The sequence below is a fragment of the Sus scrofa genome, chromosome 3, assembly GCF_054392235.1.
Source record: "Sus scrofa isolate SSC_HxYL_T2T_F1_AM1 chromosome 3, Sscrofa_HxYL_maternal_Yorkshire_Landrace_v2.0, whole genome shotgun sequence".
Taxonomy (NCBI): domain Eukaryota; kingdom Metazoa; phylum Chordata; class Mammalia; order Artiodactyla; family Suidae; genus Sus; species Sus scrofa.
In genome coordinates, this window is record NC_139385.1 from 21,562,419 (window position 1) to 21,577,204 (window position 14,786).

Genomic DNA, 14,786 nt, shown 5'->3' on the forward strand with positions numbered 1-14,786 from the left:
TATTTTTTATACTGAATATCAAAATTGCATTCTGGTCAAGAATGTGCTCTTAGGGTACTGATTCTGAGAATACAATAAGACTTAACTTATTGCCTTGTAGCTGATTAATTTTTATGACTATGGTATGTTTGCTTGAAAATGTTATACTTTCTACGTGTGTTTGGTGTCAGGTTGTATTTATATTCATTATATCAAGTTTTTGTTTAGTTTAAATCTTATATATCTTTATTAAATTTTTAACATCTTCTTAATGTCCCTGGCTTGGAATTATGATTTTTTTCTTAGCATTTCTACAGTGTCATTAACCACTGAGCCATGATGTGAATTCCTTCAACATTAATTATTGTGTTAAAAAAGATAATTCAGGGAGTTCCTGACATGGCTCAGTGGTTAATGAATCCAACTAGGTACCATGAGGTTGTGGGTTCACTCCCTGGCCTTGCTCAGTGGGTTAAGGATCCAGCATTGCCGTGAGCTGTGATGTAGACTGCAGACTTGGCTCAGATCCTGCATTGCTGTGGCTGTGGTGTAGGCCAGTGGCTACAGTTCCAATTCAACCCCTAGCATGGGAACCTCCTTCATATGCTGCGGGAATGACCCTAGAAAAGGCAAAAAGACAACAACAACAAAAAATATAATTCAGGAGTTCCTGTTCCAGCTTGGCAGGTTAAGAACCCGACATTGTTTGTAAGGATACAGGTATGATCCCTGGCCTCCTTCAGTGGGTAAAGGATCCAGTGTTACTGTGGTGTAGGTTGCAAATGTGGCTTCAATCTGGTGTTGCTGTGGCTGTGACACAGGCCAGAGCTGCAGCTCCAATATGACCCCTAGCCCAGGAGCTTCCATATGCTGCAGGTGTAGCTGTAAAAAGAAAAAATAAAAAACAAAACAAAACCTAATCCAACTGACTGAAAGATCTAACTGGCTGCATTCAGTGATTCATGAATTGAGTAGCATTCTGTCTGGCAAGCAGAAAGGAGGTCTGAGGAGCTGTACAAAACGGAAGGATTTTACAGGCAGAAGCCACACCTAAAAAGGGCATATGGAAGTCCCCTTGCTAGCTGCTGAATCAGAGCTATAGCTACCAGCCTACACCACATGAGAAAAGTTTCTAACAAAGAGCAGATTGTTTCAGGCAGGGTCACCTTCTTTTGGGGATGGTGGTTCTACTGGACAGATTACCTCAGTAGAGCTAACCAGGTAATTCCAGAATAACTGGTAAAAGATGACATTCCTGGGAGAGGCTGGAACTCATAGGTATAAAGTCTTGGTATGCTGATGTGGGGCTCATCACAACTAGCTCCATTTTGGGTCTGTTATTTCTTTTTTAAACATTTGCCACTGAAACCTTTATGGTAAGTTTCTTTCCATGAGAAGTCCATTCTTTAGAAATTCCTTTAGCGAAAGTCTGCTATTAATAAAATTTCTCAGCTCTTGCATATAAGCTCTTGCTTATATTATAAACCCATTATAATTTGACCTTAATTTTTAAAGATAATTTGTCTTAGTAGAGAATTCTAGAATGGTAGTTATATTTAAGTATTTAGAGGTCATTGTTCCATTATCATCACTTCATCAATTTTTTTTTTTTGCTCATGAGAAAATATACAAGAAGGACAAATTATTTGTCTGTCTTTTTATCATCCTTACCATCTTTTATCAGCAGACCTAAGCTATCATCATGTCTCACCTGGTTTCCTGTGATAAAATCCTAACTTGAACTCTCCCAGACCACCCTCTTCCTCAAACATGCCTTATCTATTATTACACAGAAGCTGGACTGATCCCTTTAAAGTACAAGATAAGTCACTTTTCCTTCTTAGAACCCTCCAGAGAGTTCTCTTTTCTATGCTAAGTCAAAACCAAAATCATGACCAAGGTCTGGCCCCACTTGCCTGATTCCATTAACTCTCTGATCTTATATGTCTTTTTTCTCTCTTTTGCTAACTTTGCTCCAGGCTCTTTGGCCTCTCTGCTCTTCCTTGACCAAGCTAGATACACTCTAACCTTAGTGAATTTTTACTTATTTTTCTTCTTCATGGAATAATTTTTTTCCCCCAGACATGCAATGTTTAACTCCTTCAGTGACTTTAAGATTTTCCTCAATGCTAACTTCACCTAGAGTAATGTCTTGAAAACCTCACTTGGAATTTCAAGCCTTACTCTTACCACTCTCAGTGTACCTGACCCTGGCCTAATGTTATAACTCTTATAGCCTTATAACAATATTATGTACTTATTTTTTATGCATATAATTCATTTTCTTTCTCTTTTCTATGCCATGTAAGCTCTGTGAGGGCAAATTTTATCTATTTTTGCCAGTAAGGGGCATTCAGGGTAATTTGGGGATCAGAGGCTTTTGCTCACTGCCACTGCATGTTTCAGTGACCTACAGGTCCAATGTGATGTAGACAGAGGAGGTTCTTGTGCCTGGAAATTTTCTCTTTTAGTGCTGTCACCCTCATCATCAAGTGTTTGTTTGTTTGTTTTTGGTCTTTTTGTCTTTTTAGGGACACACCTGTGGCATATGGAAGTTCCCAGGCCAGGGGTCTAATCAGAGCTGTAGCTGCCAGCTTATGCCACAGCAATGCAAGATCAGAGCTACATCTGCAACCTATATCACAGATCATGGCAATGCCAGATCCTTAACCCACTAAGCAAGGCCAGGGATTGAACTTGCATCCAAGCTGTGTCTGTGACCTACACCACAGCTCACAGCAAAGCTGGATTCTTAGCCACTGAGGGAGGCCAGGGATTGAACCCACATCCTCCTGGATACTAGTCAGGTTCGTTTCCACTGAGCCACAATGGGAACTCATTATTGACTTTTGTCACCATTAAGTGCCCTTTTCCCCGTCATCATTACTAATTGCCTTCCACTCCTACATTTTTTATGAAGAATATCCTTCAATACTTTTGTCGATGCTAACTATGGTTATTATGAACTGTAGGATTTTATTTTCCCTCATTCTGGAATGATGTTTGGGCACTGTATTCAATTCTCCACTGAGTCTCCAAGCCTCTGTCCCAGTCCCGTGTGGACGTGAAGCCCAAGGACTAAGTGGATCCAATAATTCCCAGCATAGCTGCAGAAATGCTAGCTCATGAGTCAAAGCTATAGTTTTCAGCAATTTATTGTCTTCTGAAATATGGGAATTTCCTTTTCTTTTGTAACCCCAGGCATACTTTTTAACAAACATTTTTGTTACATTTTATCTGGCATTATATATTTTTGTGAGTACTACAGCATAACCCATTCTTTCATATCACAGGCACTGAAAAGTCTTAGTACTATGACTTCATGGGACTAGATTATGCCTGTATAGTTAGAACAAGGTCACTTTGATTATACTTGAATATAAAAAGATATTCAATGATATGCCACATTAAAATTTTGATAAATTCTTTAAGAATATTTTGCTCCAAAGATATTAAATTAGGATTTAGTAGGACTTTAAAGTGATTCTAATTGCACCCCCAACCTGCCAAAAAATCCCCCATTCACCTTTGACTTTAACAAGAACACCCATGATAAAGTTAATTCACATATCGAGGCCCACACAGTGAAGGCCACCATGAGGCCCAGCCCACATTATAAATCTAAACTCAAGTCAACCTATGCTTATAGAAAACTTCACTGTCAAGGACATCTAATATTTGTCACAACCCTCCAATTCAGCATCAGCCAGCTTCCCTCACCTGAGAAAATAGGACCTTCCAGCCTTATCAGGAAATCCCCACCTCCTAGCCAATCATGCCCTGTTTCCACATTGCCTTTTGTAAGGCTCTAGGAAACTCACTCTCACCCAAAATCCCCAGGAGGAAAGTTCCATCCCCCGCTTGTGAGGCATGGTACTCCTCCCCCAACCCCCTTCCCAATCCATGGATTACTTTTCCCTTAATAAAGGACTTCAAATTCATTATTAAGTTGTTATTCTTGTCAGTTAACACATTCCCTTTGCTTTAAGAACTTAGGGGAAAAGATCACACATCAACATTTTCGATATTATCAGATATCAATGTTTGCTGAATTGGCTCAAAGACATTATTTTATATATAACTTAGTTTGCATTTCCTTGACAATATATCTTCATGAGATGAGCCCTGCTTTGCTAAATTGACTGTTCATGAGTTTTACCAGTTACTTTTATATTTTTCATCAATATGTAGAATTTATTTATCTATCTATTTATTTATTTATTGCTTTTTTTTTCAGGGCCATACCCACAGCATATGGAGGTTCCCAGACTAGAGGTCAAATTGGAGCTGTAGCCACTGGCCTACACCACAGCCACAGCCATGCCAGAACTGAGCCATGTCCGCAACCTACACCACAAGCTCACAGCAATGCTGGATCTTTAACCCACTGAGTGATGCCAGGGATCAAACCTGCAACCTCATGGTTCCCAGGTGGATTAGTTTCTGCTGCACCATGATGTGACCTCCCTGTGTCACGATAGGAACTCTGAATTTCTTCATTCTTCATTCTTTGTACTCTGTATCTCACCAAATATATTCTTTAATATTGAACAAGCCCATCTGATCCATAAAAGTAGAAAATCAATTGTTCTATGGTGAGAGTGCAGTGAGTTCTTAACTGCCCTTTTGGCTATTACTCTTTGTTTTCCACTTATAGTCAAATGACCCTATCTTGCTCCAAGTACAATTTCTTCCACACAGTCTGCTACCTGTTATCAAACGGTGAGTGGAATCACATCATCATTCAACATTTTTGCCCACTCTCTTTTAGAATGTTTGCACAATTGTCTACACACATTTTTCCATGTGTCAAATTCTCTTCATTGTTCCCCACATTTATCGAGACTTAATTGTCACATAACATTGTGTAAGTTTAAGATGTACACTGTGGTGATTTGACATACGTGAGCACTGCAAAATGATTACCATGATAAGGTTAGTTACTGCACTGATCACTACACAAGGTTACCTTTTCTTCCCCTGCCATAGTGAGGACTTGTAAGACATACTCTCTTGGCAGCTTTCAAGTAGACAATATGGTGGTGCTACCTACAGGTGGCCTTTGAAAAATGAAGTGGAACTTATATTTAGCTCTCTGTGTCCAGGATTCTCTCACATCCTGAGATTTGAACACTCATGGCCATGCAGCACTGTGGTGTTTGCTACTGAAAAATATCCATGTATAAGTAAGTGGATCTGCACAGTTCAAACCTGTGTTGTTCAAGGTCAACTGTGTAGACATCATATCATACATTAGATTCTCAAAAATTAATTCACCTTGTGACTGGCGGTTTGTATCCTTTGCCCAATAAATTGTTGTATTGATTTACCAAACACAATGTTCACTTCCTGAAAGTGATAAAGTAGCTCAAAATACATTTTACTGTCATTTTAGTAAAATGCTCATCTGATTAAATGAGTTTCTCAACCAATGCACTTACATATATATGATCTATTAATAACATATATTGGAGTTCTATGAAATAATTTTACAAGATTCGTTTGAAAAAGAAAATATAGAAATTATGAATTTTATGATATAAACATTAATTTTTCAGAATTAATAAAGATGTAAAATTTCTAAACTTTAAATACTGGAATGTATTCCTTTAAATAAAGGGTGTTATTATACATGGTGAAGCAAACAATCTTGGGTCAAACTCTAATTCTAAATGAAAAAATGATAGTTCATGCTGATAGAAATTAAGTGATATTAATCCCACTAATCTAAATTGTTCCTATCCTTTCATCCTACATCTCTTGTTTCAGCATAATAAGGAGTGATCTACAGAATTTTCTCTGTTAGTTAAGAAGCTTCTCTAAAATGTTATCCATATTTGGAAGCATAGTCCTCTCATTATTTTCCTTTGTATATATAAGTAATGGGTTATGATCATTTTTCTCAAGTGAAAAATATGTCATAGACACTGAAGACAAAATTTATAAAATCTCAAACTATTTAAGTACCAAACTTTTAAAATACAGTAAAGTTTATCTCCCCACCACCAATTTTTAGTGTTTTTACATTCAGGAAGGATGTAAATTTTCCCAGAGGTTACTAATAACTTGCAGATTCATATCTTCAACTCTGTATATAATTAGAAAGGCTTTAAGGATTTTACAAAAACCAAAACCAAAAGCCCTCCAAAACCCAAATGCCTATTTGCCTTATCTTCCCCCAACATCCTCCAGTAGTCTTCATTTTATACTTAGCACCTGGCAGGATACAGCAGTGGCGATGGAGTAGAGAGGAAAGAAGCCAGAGAATTATCATTTGTCAAAGAGTTACTGTGCAGTAGCTTTGGCCTAGTAGATCTCCTATAATAGATTTTACAAAAAAAAAAAAATCACGTCTATCTCACAGATATACCAAATGATATTTGGAAACACTAAATGACTTGCAAAAGGGCAAGTATATTTGATGTTAAGAACCATGTTGTTTCTAGTACATTATCCTGGGTTTTTCTTGGCCTTCCTTAGGCTATGTTCAAATATTCCTATTTACTCTACCACTGGATTCATCTAATGCACAGATGAAAGTAATGTGGTGGAGAGTGTCTGTAATTTAGAGAAGATCAAGATACACGCCTGGTAAAAGCATTGAAAAAAAATGTAAGCCTATGAATTTTCTTCCTTTGACCAAAGAAATTCCACGTTGTAAGAAGGTAAGCATTAGCAGCATTGTGGAGCAATGACTGAATAGGAATTTCATGACTAGGCAGTGGTGATGGGTGGTGTTGATTTTGTGATATCAGGTCCAAAGGGTGAATACATCAGGATGTTTTGTGGTTACACTATGGATCTTATGAGAAAATCCTTTGAATGTGTGCGAGCAAAAGGCTGTGATATGCTTTACTTCATACTGTCACTCAGTGTTGACTGTGTTCTGTATAGTGAGTTAAGAAACAGAGAAGTCATAGAGATCAATGGGACCTAAGTGCCTCACACATCTGGCCACATTACCTACTTAGATGATCCTGGAACATTTATTCCAGATACCATTTCTAAAAGAGCTGCTTTTGTTTTGGATTCATTATGTATTATGGTGCTTGGCAGATAATATATTAATCCCACAATCAGTTGATATTGTATTTTCCCACTGAAACAACTATTGCACTATTTTCAGAGAAAAACAAACTTTCTTCATTCACATCTGCTATCAATTACTTTTATTCTAGAGTGCAGATAAACTTTTAATTATCTCAAATATCCTAACTGAAAATAAGTCCTAGGAATTCTCTAAATAACTGGTTATAAATGGTACCTGTTATACAGAGCAGAGAAACAGTCTCATTAGTTGCTATAATTATGTTCAGAATTTTGAACCAGTGTAATTACCACAAAAAGTATAACCTTTGAACTTAAATAATTAAAGCACAGCTTTTACTGCTTAATTATGGCATAAAACAAATGTTTCTGGGTTCATAAGTAAGTAGATATCTGAAAAATTATAGTTATTTCAAACTTATTCAATAACAGCCTATGAAGACATTTCAGTAAAAAATCCTGGAATTCATTCTTTTAAAAGTTTGCATTTTCTGGGAGTTCCCATCGTGGCACAGTGGTTAACAAATCTGACCAGGAACTATGAGGTTGTGGGCTCCATCCCTGGCCTTGCTTAGTGGGTTAAGGATCCGGCATTGCCGAGAGCTGTGGTGTAGGTTGCATTTGCGGCTCAGATCCTGCATTGCTGTGGCTCTGGCATAGGCCAGTGGCTACAGCTCTGACTGGACCCCTAGCTTGGGAACCTCCATATGCTGCAGAAGCGGCCCAAGAAAATGTCAAAAAGACAAAATAAAGTCTGCATTTCTGAAGATGTTATGATTGTAATAATATTCTTAATCTCAGTATTAAAATAACCAAAACCTGTAATTAGTCTTTGAATTTGGAAATAATCTTAAAATTCTGCTACTTTGTTAAATACTTTAGAGAAAAAAAAAAAAAAAGGATGATGTTAAGTGCCTTTTAAAAGGGATCCAGTTCTGGAGTTCCTATGAGGGCTCAGTGGAAATGAACCTGACTAGTATCCATGAGAACATGGATTAGATCCCTTCTCACTCTGTTGGGTAAGGATGCAGCATTGCTGTGAGCTGCTGTGTAAGTTGCAGATGGGGCTCGGATCCCATGATGCTGTGGCTATGGTGTAAGCCAGCAGCTGTAGCTCCAATTCGACCCTTAGCCTGGCAATTACCATATGCTGTGAGTGCAGCCCCCCCCAAAAGACATAAAAAGGGACCCAATTCATTATTTAAATAATTATCATTTCATTATTTAAAAAAATTTTTGATCAGAGAAGTTTAGCATGGCATAAATCTGACACTTTTATTTCACTTTAACATTAAAGTGATACCATGAAGGAAACATTGTTAATACACTTTCACAGGTGAGGAAATTGACCCTTAGAAAGGTCAATTTCCAAGGTCACACAGATGGATTTAATGGCTAATCTAGAAATCATATATGGGCAACCTGATGTCAATATGCAAGCTCTTAATCAGGCAGTTTTTTCAGTCTCTTGAAAACAGTGCATTAACTTACAATAATAATAATAATAAAAATATGCATTTGTTAAGAACAAAAGGCATTGTGTTATAGAAAGAACATTAGACCTAGAAAGAAAAAGATAGGTTAGAAATCTGGTTCAAATATATAAAAATATATTTAAAAAAAAAGAATTCTGGTTCAGCCATTTACTGGGTCTGGAAAACAGGTTAAACCACATTAAATTCTGGATTAATCATTCCACATGTTTGTATACAAATTGTTTTGTTCTTATATCATCTGCCTCACAAGACTGAGGATAAAAATAACATTGTACTTCCTGGTCATGCTATGGGAACTTCAGTAATTATAATTAACAAAACCAGATATGGTTTCAATTAACCAGGCTCATATATCTCTAGACTACATAGATGAGCAACAAATTTCTTAGCAAAGTTACATGTTCCATCTTCAGCTCATCTGAATAGAATATTTTAATTTTTTGGCCACATTTGAGGCATGTGGAAGTTCACAGGCCAGAGATCGATCCCACACCACAGCAGTGACCCAAGTGGCTCCAGTAACAATGCTAGACCCTTAACCATCTGTGGCACTGGAGAACTCCTAGAATACTTTAATTTTCATATCATCCCTTAGCATTATTACAAAACAACCAAATACACTGTATTTTCAAAACCCACTGGATATCCAAAGCCCTCATAGTTTTCTGCTTGTCAAAAATCTTTGCCCCATTTCTACTATTTTTTTGTCAAAACCCATTCTCTTTCTGTCTTCTTCTCTGTCATTAACTTCACCTGCAGTTTTTGATAAGCCTCAAATACTGGATATGCCTTTAAATATCTGAGGAAGTACATCTCTTCTCAAGCTCTTTCTGAAATAGCTCTAAATAAAGCTATTTATGTCTACCATTGAACTATAGGACTTCAATCCTGATTTATTATTTGACCTCTAGATTTTTATCTCCAACTACTGACCCTACATACTCACTTAGGTGTTTGTATATCCATGTCAAATGTTGCACTGAAAAAGAGACATGCACCCCTATGTTCGCTGCAGCACTACTCAAAACAGCCAAGACATGGAAACAATCTAAATGTCCAACAAGGACAGATGAATGCATTAACAAGACATGGTACATATAAACAATGGAATACTACTCAGCCATAAAAAATAATGTCATTTTCAGCAACATGTATGGAGCTGGAGACTTTCATGCTAAGTGAAGTGAGTCAAGTCAAAAAAAGAAAGACAAATACCACATGATAGCACATATTTGGAATCTAATATATGGCACAAATGAACTTGTCTACAGAAAATAAACAAACTCATGGACATGGAGAACAGGCTTGTGGTTGCCAAGGGAGGGGGAGGGGCAGGAGGAGGAAGTGGGATGGACTGGAAGTTTGGGGTCAATAGATACAAACTATTGCATTTGGAATGGATAAGCTATGACATCCTGCTGTACAGCACAGGGAACTATGCTCAATCACTTGTGATAGAACATGGCAGAGGATAATGCAAAAAAAGAATATATATATATATATAAAACTGGGTCACTTTGCAGTACAGAAGAAACTGACAGACCATTATAAATCAACTATAATAAAATCATTTTTATAAATCAAAAAAGTTCCCATGACACACCATTTGTTTACCCATCCCCTTCGAATGCTCTAATTCAAGCCCCAACCTCAATTTAGAATACATGTTATCTACACATTTATTGAAGACATACATTTCAAAAGTATTCTATCTCTCATTCACTCTCTCAGGCTCCCTACCAGCCAGACTTTTGACTGTGAGACTGCATTTTATTATTTCAACAGTTTTCCCATGACTACTCCAGTCCAAGCTGCTATATGTGTACTTTCCTTTAAATAATTCAAAAGGCTCCTAATTAATTAACCTCTTTCCACTCCTGTGTCTCAATAGTCAATTTCCACCAAGCGTACAGAGTAAAACTTTCAAACTAAGTCATTTAAGCCATTCTTCTACAATAAAATAATAATTAAAGGACAAATCAAAATACAAAAACAAAAACAAACAAACAAAAACCCAAAGCAACAGTACATATTAGTATCTTCCCATAGACAAAATCCAAAGTCTTATTGTGGATTTCAATGACTCAAGAGTCTGAGGGTCCTAACTGCCTCACCATCCACATCAGCCACAAAAGGGGAGCCAACCCTTTTGCTCCACTCACAAAGGCCATGCTGTTTTTCTATTATTTAAACACTTCAATCTTATTTCCATCTCAGGTAGGCTGTATTTGCTGTTCATGATGCCTACAAAGCAGTTATCTTGAGTCTATTAGTGGGTGGTCCCTGTATGTCAGTGGGGTCTCAGTTCTACTCAGGAGTTCCTATACACCCTGAGGCATGCATTTCTCTCCCTTTCTTCCTCCCTCTCTCCTTCCCACCTCCCCTTCCCCCCTTTTTCCCCTCTTCCATACCCCCCACCCCTCATTTCCATCTGACCAAAATCTTATGTTGCTTAGTGATTTCTGAGAGGCAGAACCTGTTTCCTAATAAAGAAAACCCCAGATATTCATTTCCTCAGTTTCCTGAAGGCCACATTGATCCAATCTGAGCTAATTAGATTCACACTTTGAATCAAGTGCTCTGGCAACAACCAGGACAAGGGAAAATGCATTCTGAGAGGTGTAGCAGCAGCAACACAGGGTTTCCTAGGACTGCAGCACCAGCAGGGCCAGAGAGCACATTGTGTCCTCAGAGCCAGGAGCCACCTGGGCAGGATACTGGTGCAAAGGCTTGCCTCCACCTATGGATATGCCTGCCTAGTATCCCTCATTCCGGTGCCATTTTTCTGAGCCCAAGTTCTGCAGGCTTCTCCAGAATTCTCTGACTTCTTCAACATTATATATACCAATTTTGTGTCTAAATGAAAGGCAGCTTCAATTGCTTGTCAATACACATCTCCATGGTCATTCTCTAGTCCATTACTCAATTTTATGTTCTTCAGACAATGTATTCAAAACTAAAATCCTCTTATGTATTGATTTGTGTGTTTGGTTTTTGTGCATTTTCAACTTTTAATTCTAGGTCTGACATGGCATTAAAGACGCTCGTATACAGGAGTTCCCGTCGTGGCGCAGTGGTTAACGAATCCGACTAGGAACCATGAGGTTGCGGGTTCGGTCCCTGCCCTTGCTCAGTGGGTTAACGATCCGGCGTTGCCATGAGCTGTGGTGTAGGTTGCAGACGCGGCTCGGATCCCGAGTTGTTGTGGCTCTGGTGTAGGCCGGTGGCTACAGCTCCGATTCAACCCCTAGCCTGGGAACCTCCATATGCCTTGGGAGCGGCCCAAGAAATAGCAACAACAACAACAAGACAAAAAAAAAAAAAAAAAAAAAAAAGACGCTCGTATTTTAAATACAGAGAAGAAAGAAATGCCGTATTTTTTTTCTATATGGTTTCCTTCCTTAAAATTCTCAATAATATAAATCTTAACAACTGACTTTCTTTTTAACTTACTGGTATTACTTAGGAACATAGAACTAAGTTGTGAGCAAATGACAGTGCAAGATATTACAGCTTTAGTTTAGAGGTAAATGTTTTTTTCTAATAGATATTTGATTTTTATTTGCCACTTTTTCCTTAATTGAATTGTGTTCAGTTTTCTTGTGCACATTTTAGAAGATAGTTTAGTGTTCTTAAGTAATAAATGAAGGCATTATTTACTTATTGTATCATCTTAAGTTTCTATACTCTTCAATGTTGCCCTAAGAATGTGACCTAATGAAATTGTAGAAGGAAATCAACAAAGATAAAAGTACACAGAAATATATATATAGACCAATGATAAATTAAATTACAGATATTCACCCATACACAGTGACTGTATTTATAGTTTTGCTTTTTTTTTGAAATTGAGTTCCCACATTTTAAGTTCTACATGATGCCCTTGAACATTTTTTACTGACATTTGTTGAGTTTTTAATATTCACCTTTATTAATTTTATCCTGAACGTACACATGCAGTGTTCTAGAACACTTTATGGGAAATGCTACATGTGTTGGTTTCCCTTTGTCTGGTCCTAGTCTTAGGGACAGGATGAGAGCCAAGCCATCTTTCCTACAAAAGTAGCTGAATACCCCCAAAGGCAAACAACAAAGATAAATGATTCTTCTCTGCTTATAAAGAGGAAAGAGGAGGTGTTTCCTTCCCTTCCTAAGAGAACCTCCATGGAAACTAATGGGCCTGAATCCTATCTCCAATCTTTGGTATATGAACAAAATATTTCTGGGAGTCAGATAACCTCAGGCTTTTCTATATAGTACAACCAAGTATTGTCTCTAAATTCTGGGCTTCTTTTCTTTTGAAAGATAAATACTTAAATAATCTTCCAGTCTCCCCAGCACCTAGGAACCTTGTCCAGCCAGGCTGTAAGCATTTGGCCCTTTCAGGAAGAGAGAAAGCCTTATGTGATCCTTTGAGATCAGATCAATTAATCAGATATTGACTACAGATCTAATTCTTACAATACATCAAGAAATTTCTAGGGGAAGTGAAGTCAAACAGTCCCCGGCTTTATATCACATATATCCCCATGTCCCAGACAACTAAGGCCTTCAACAGGAACAATGAAAAATCCAGGAAAGTTTCTCTCTCCATAACATCTTTCCCACTCTCAATGTGTCATTCCATCTAAAACTTTCCTAGGTCAGTCACTTTTTAATTTCAGAGACTGTCTTGCATACACTCATGAATTAGGAGCAACCAAAAACACATGACTTTGTTCTAAAGAAATTTATAATTGGTTTAAGAGACAAGATACATGGAAATTAAAAAATAATATTACAAATAATTCAGTGTGAAAATATTGTGATAGTACATAATTAAATGTCAAACGGGGTTAGCAATATGTTATATCAGAAAGATCATGGAAATATTACCTTGTTATATCCAGAGTGGGTATTTAGAATATAAATAAATTTCTATTTATTTATTTTTTTCTCTGTCAAGATCATTACATGCAAGCATTTGATATATTTGAAAGATCATTTAATTTAAAGGGAATTCATTTTATTTCCACCTCTTTCATGCATGAGTTATACACACACCTTAGAGTTCTAAACTCTGATTCTCAACTTTCTTTAAATTGAAGAAATTATATTAGTTCATCCCAAATAATAATCTAAATCTAGCATTCAGGAAGATGAATCTGAAAGTAGTAAGTAGGACAAATTCAAAATATTCATGCAATAGTTTTGATAGATTTTACAAAATTGCTATGTGACTGCCACTGGATAACTTTAAGCAAGGGTGGGACAACTTAGAATGTTGTCATGTTCTAGTGATTCTGCTGGGGTCTTAACATTCATCTTTACTATTTAAATTAATGAAGATGGATATTGTTTTATTTTTTTTTTTTTGTCTTTTTTTGCCATTTCTTGGGCCACTCCCACAGCATACGGAGGTTCCCAGGCTAGGGGTCGAATTGGAGCTGTAGCCATCAGCCTACGCCAGAGCCACAGCAACTCGGGATCCAAGCTGCGTTTGAGACCTACACCACAGCTCACGGCAATGCCAGATCATTAACCCACTGAGCAAGGCCGGGGATCGAACCTGCAACCTCATGGTTCCTAGTCAGATTTGCCAACCACTGAGCCACGACAGGAACTCCAAAGATGGATATTCTATCCCAGCAGATATACCATTAAAGAGAATTTGAAAAACTGAAGAGGGTTTTATTTATTTCTTTCTTTATTTTTGTTGAGGCAGTATTATTTATTTTTTTTTTTATTTTTTGTCTTTTTTGTCTTTTGTTGTTGTTGCTATTTCTTGGGCCGCTCCCGCGGCATATGGAGGTTCCCAGGCTAGGGGTTGAATCGGAGCTGTAGCCACCGGCCTACGCCAGAGCCACAGCAACGCGGGATCCGAGCTGCGTCTGCAACCTACACCACAGCTCATGGCAACGCCGGATCATTAACCCACTGAGCAAGGGCAGGGACCGAACCCGCAACCTCATGGTTCCTAGTCGGATTCGTTAACCACTGCGCCACGACGGGAACTCCGCAGTATTATTTAATTTCAGTTTTCACAAGCACTCATCAGGCTGATTCCTTTCCACAAATCTACACCTTCTCACCACTCTGTGGCTGGGTTGTGTGTCATTTATATTAATGTGTAGCAATTCTGTATTGATTATAAATACAAATCTTGAGCCATTGCTATCTGTTGCAAATACACATTCCCAGCATGTATGTTAATTGATACATTTACAATGTACTTAATGGATATGGCATCCTTATAATTTTTTTTTTTTTTTGCTTTTTTAGGGC

At 37.6% G+C, this 14,786-nt stretch overlaps 2 protein-coding genes across 18 annotated transcripts in view; one reads left to right on the plus strand and one right to left on the minus strand.

Moving 5' to 3' along the window:
• LOC100739557 (leucine carboxyl methyltransferase 1) overlaps positions 1 to 14,786 on the plus strand; it is a 162,444-nt gene that overhangs the window by 84,241 nt on the left and 63,417 nt on the right. The window lies entirely within an intron of this gene.
• LOC110258044 (uncharacterized) overlaps positions 1 to 14,786 on the minus strand; it is a 192,281-nt gene that overhangs the window by 58,857 nt on the left and 118,638 nt on the right. The window lies entirely within an intron of this gene.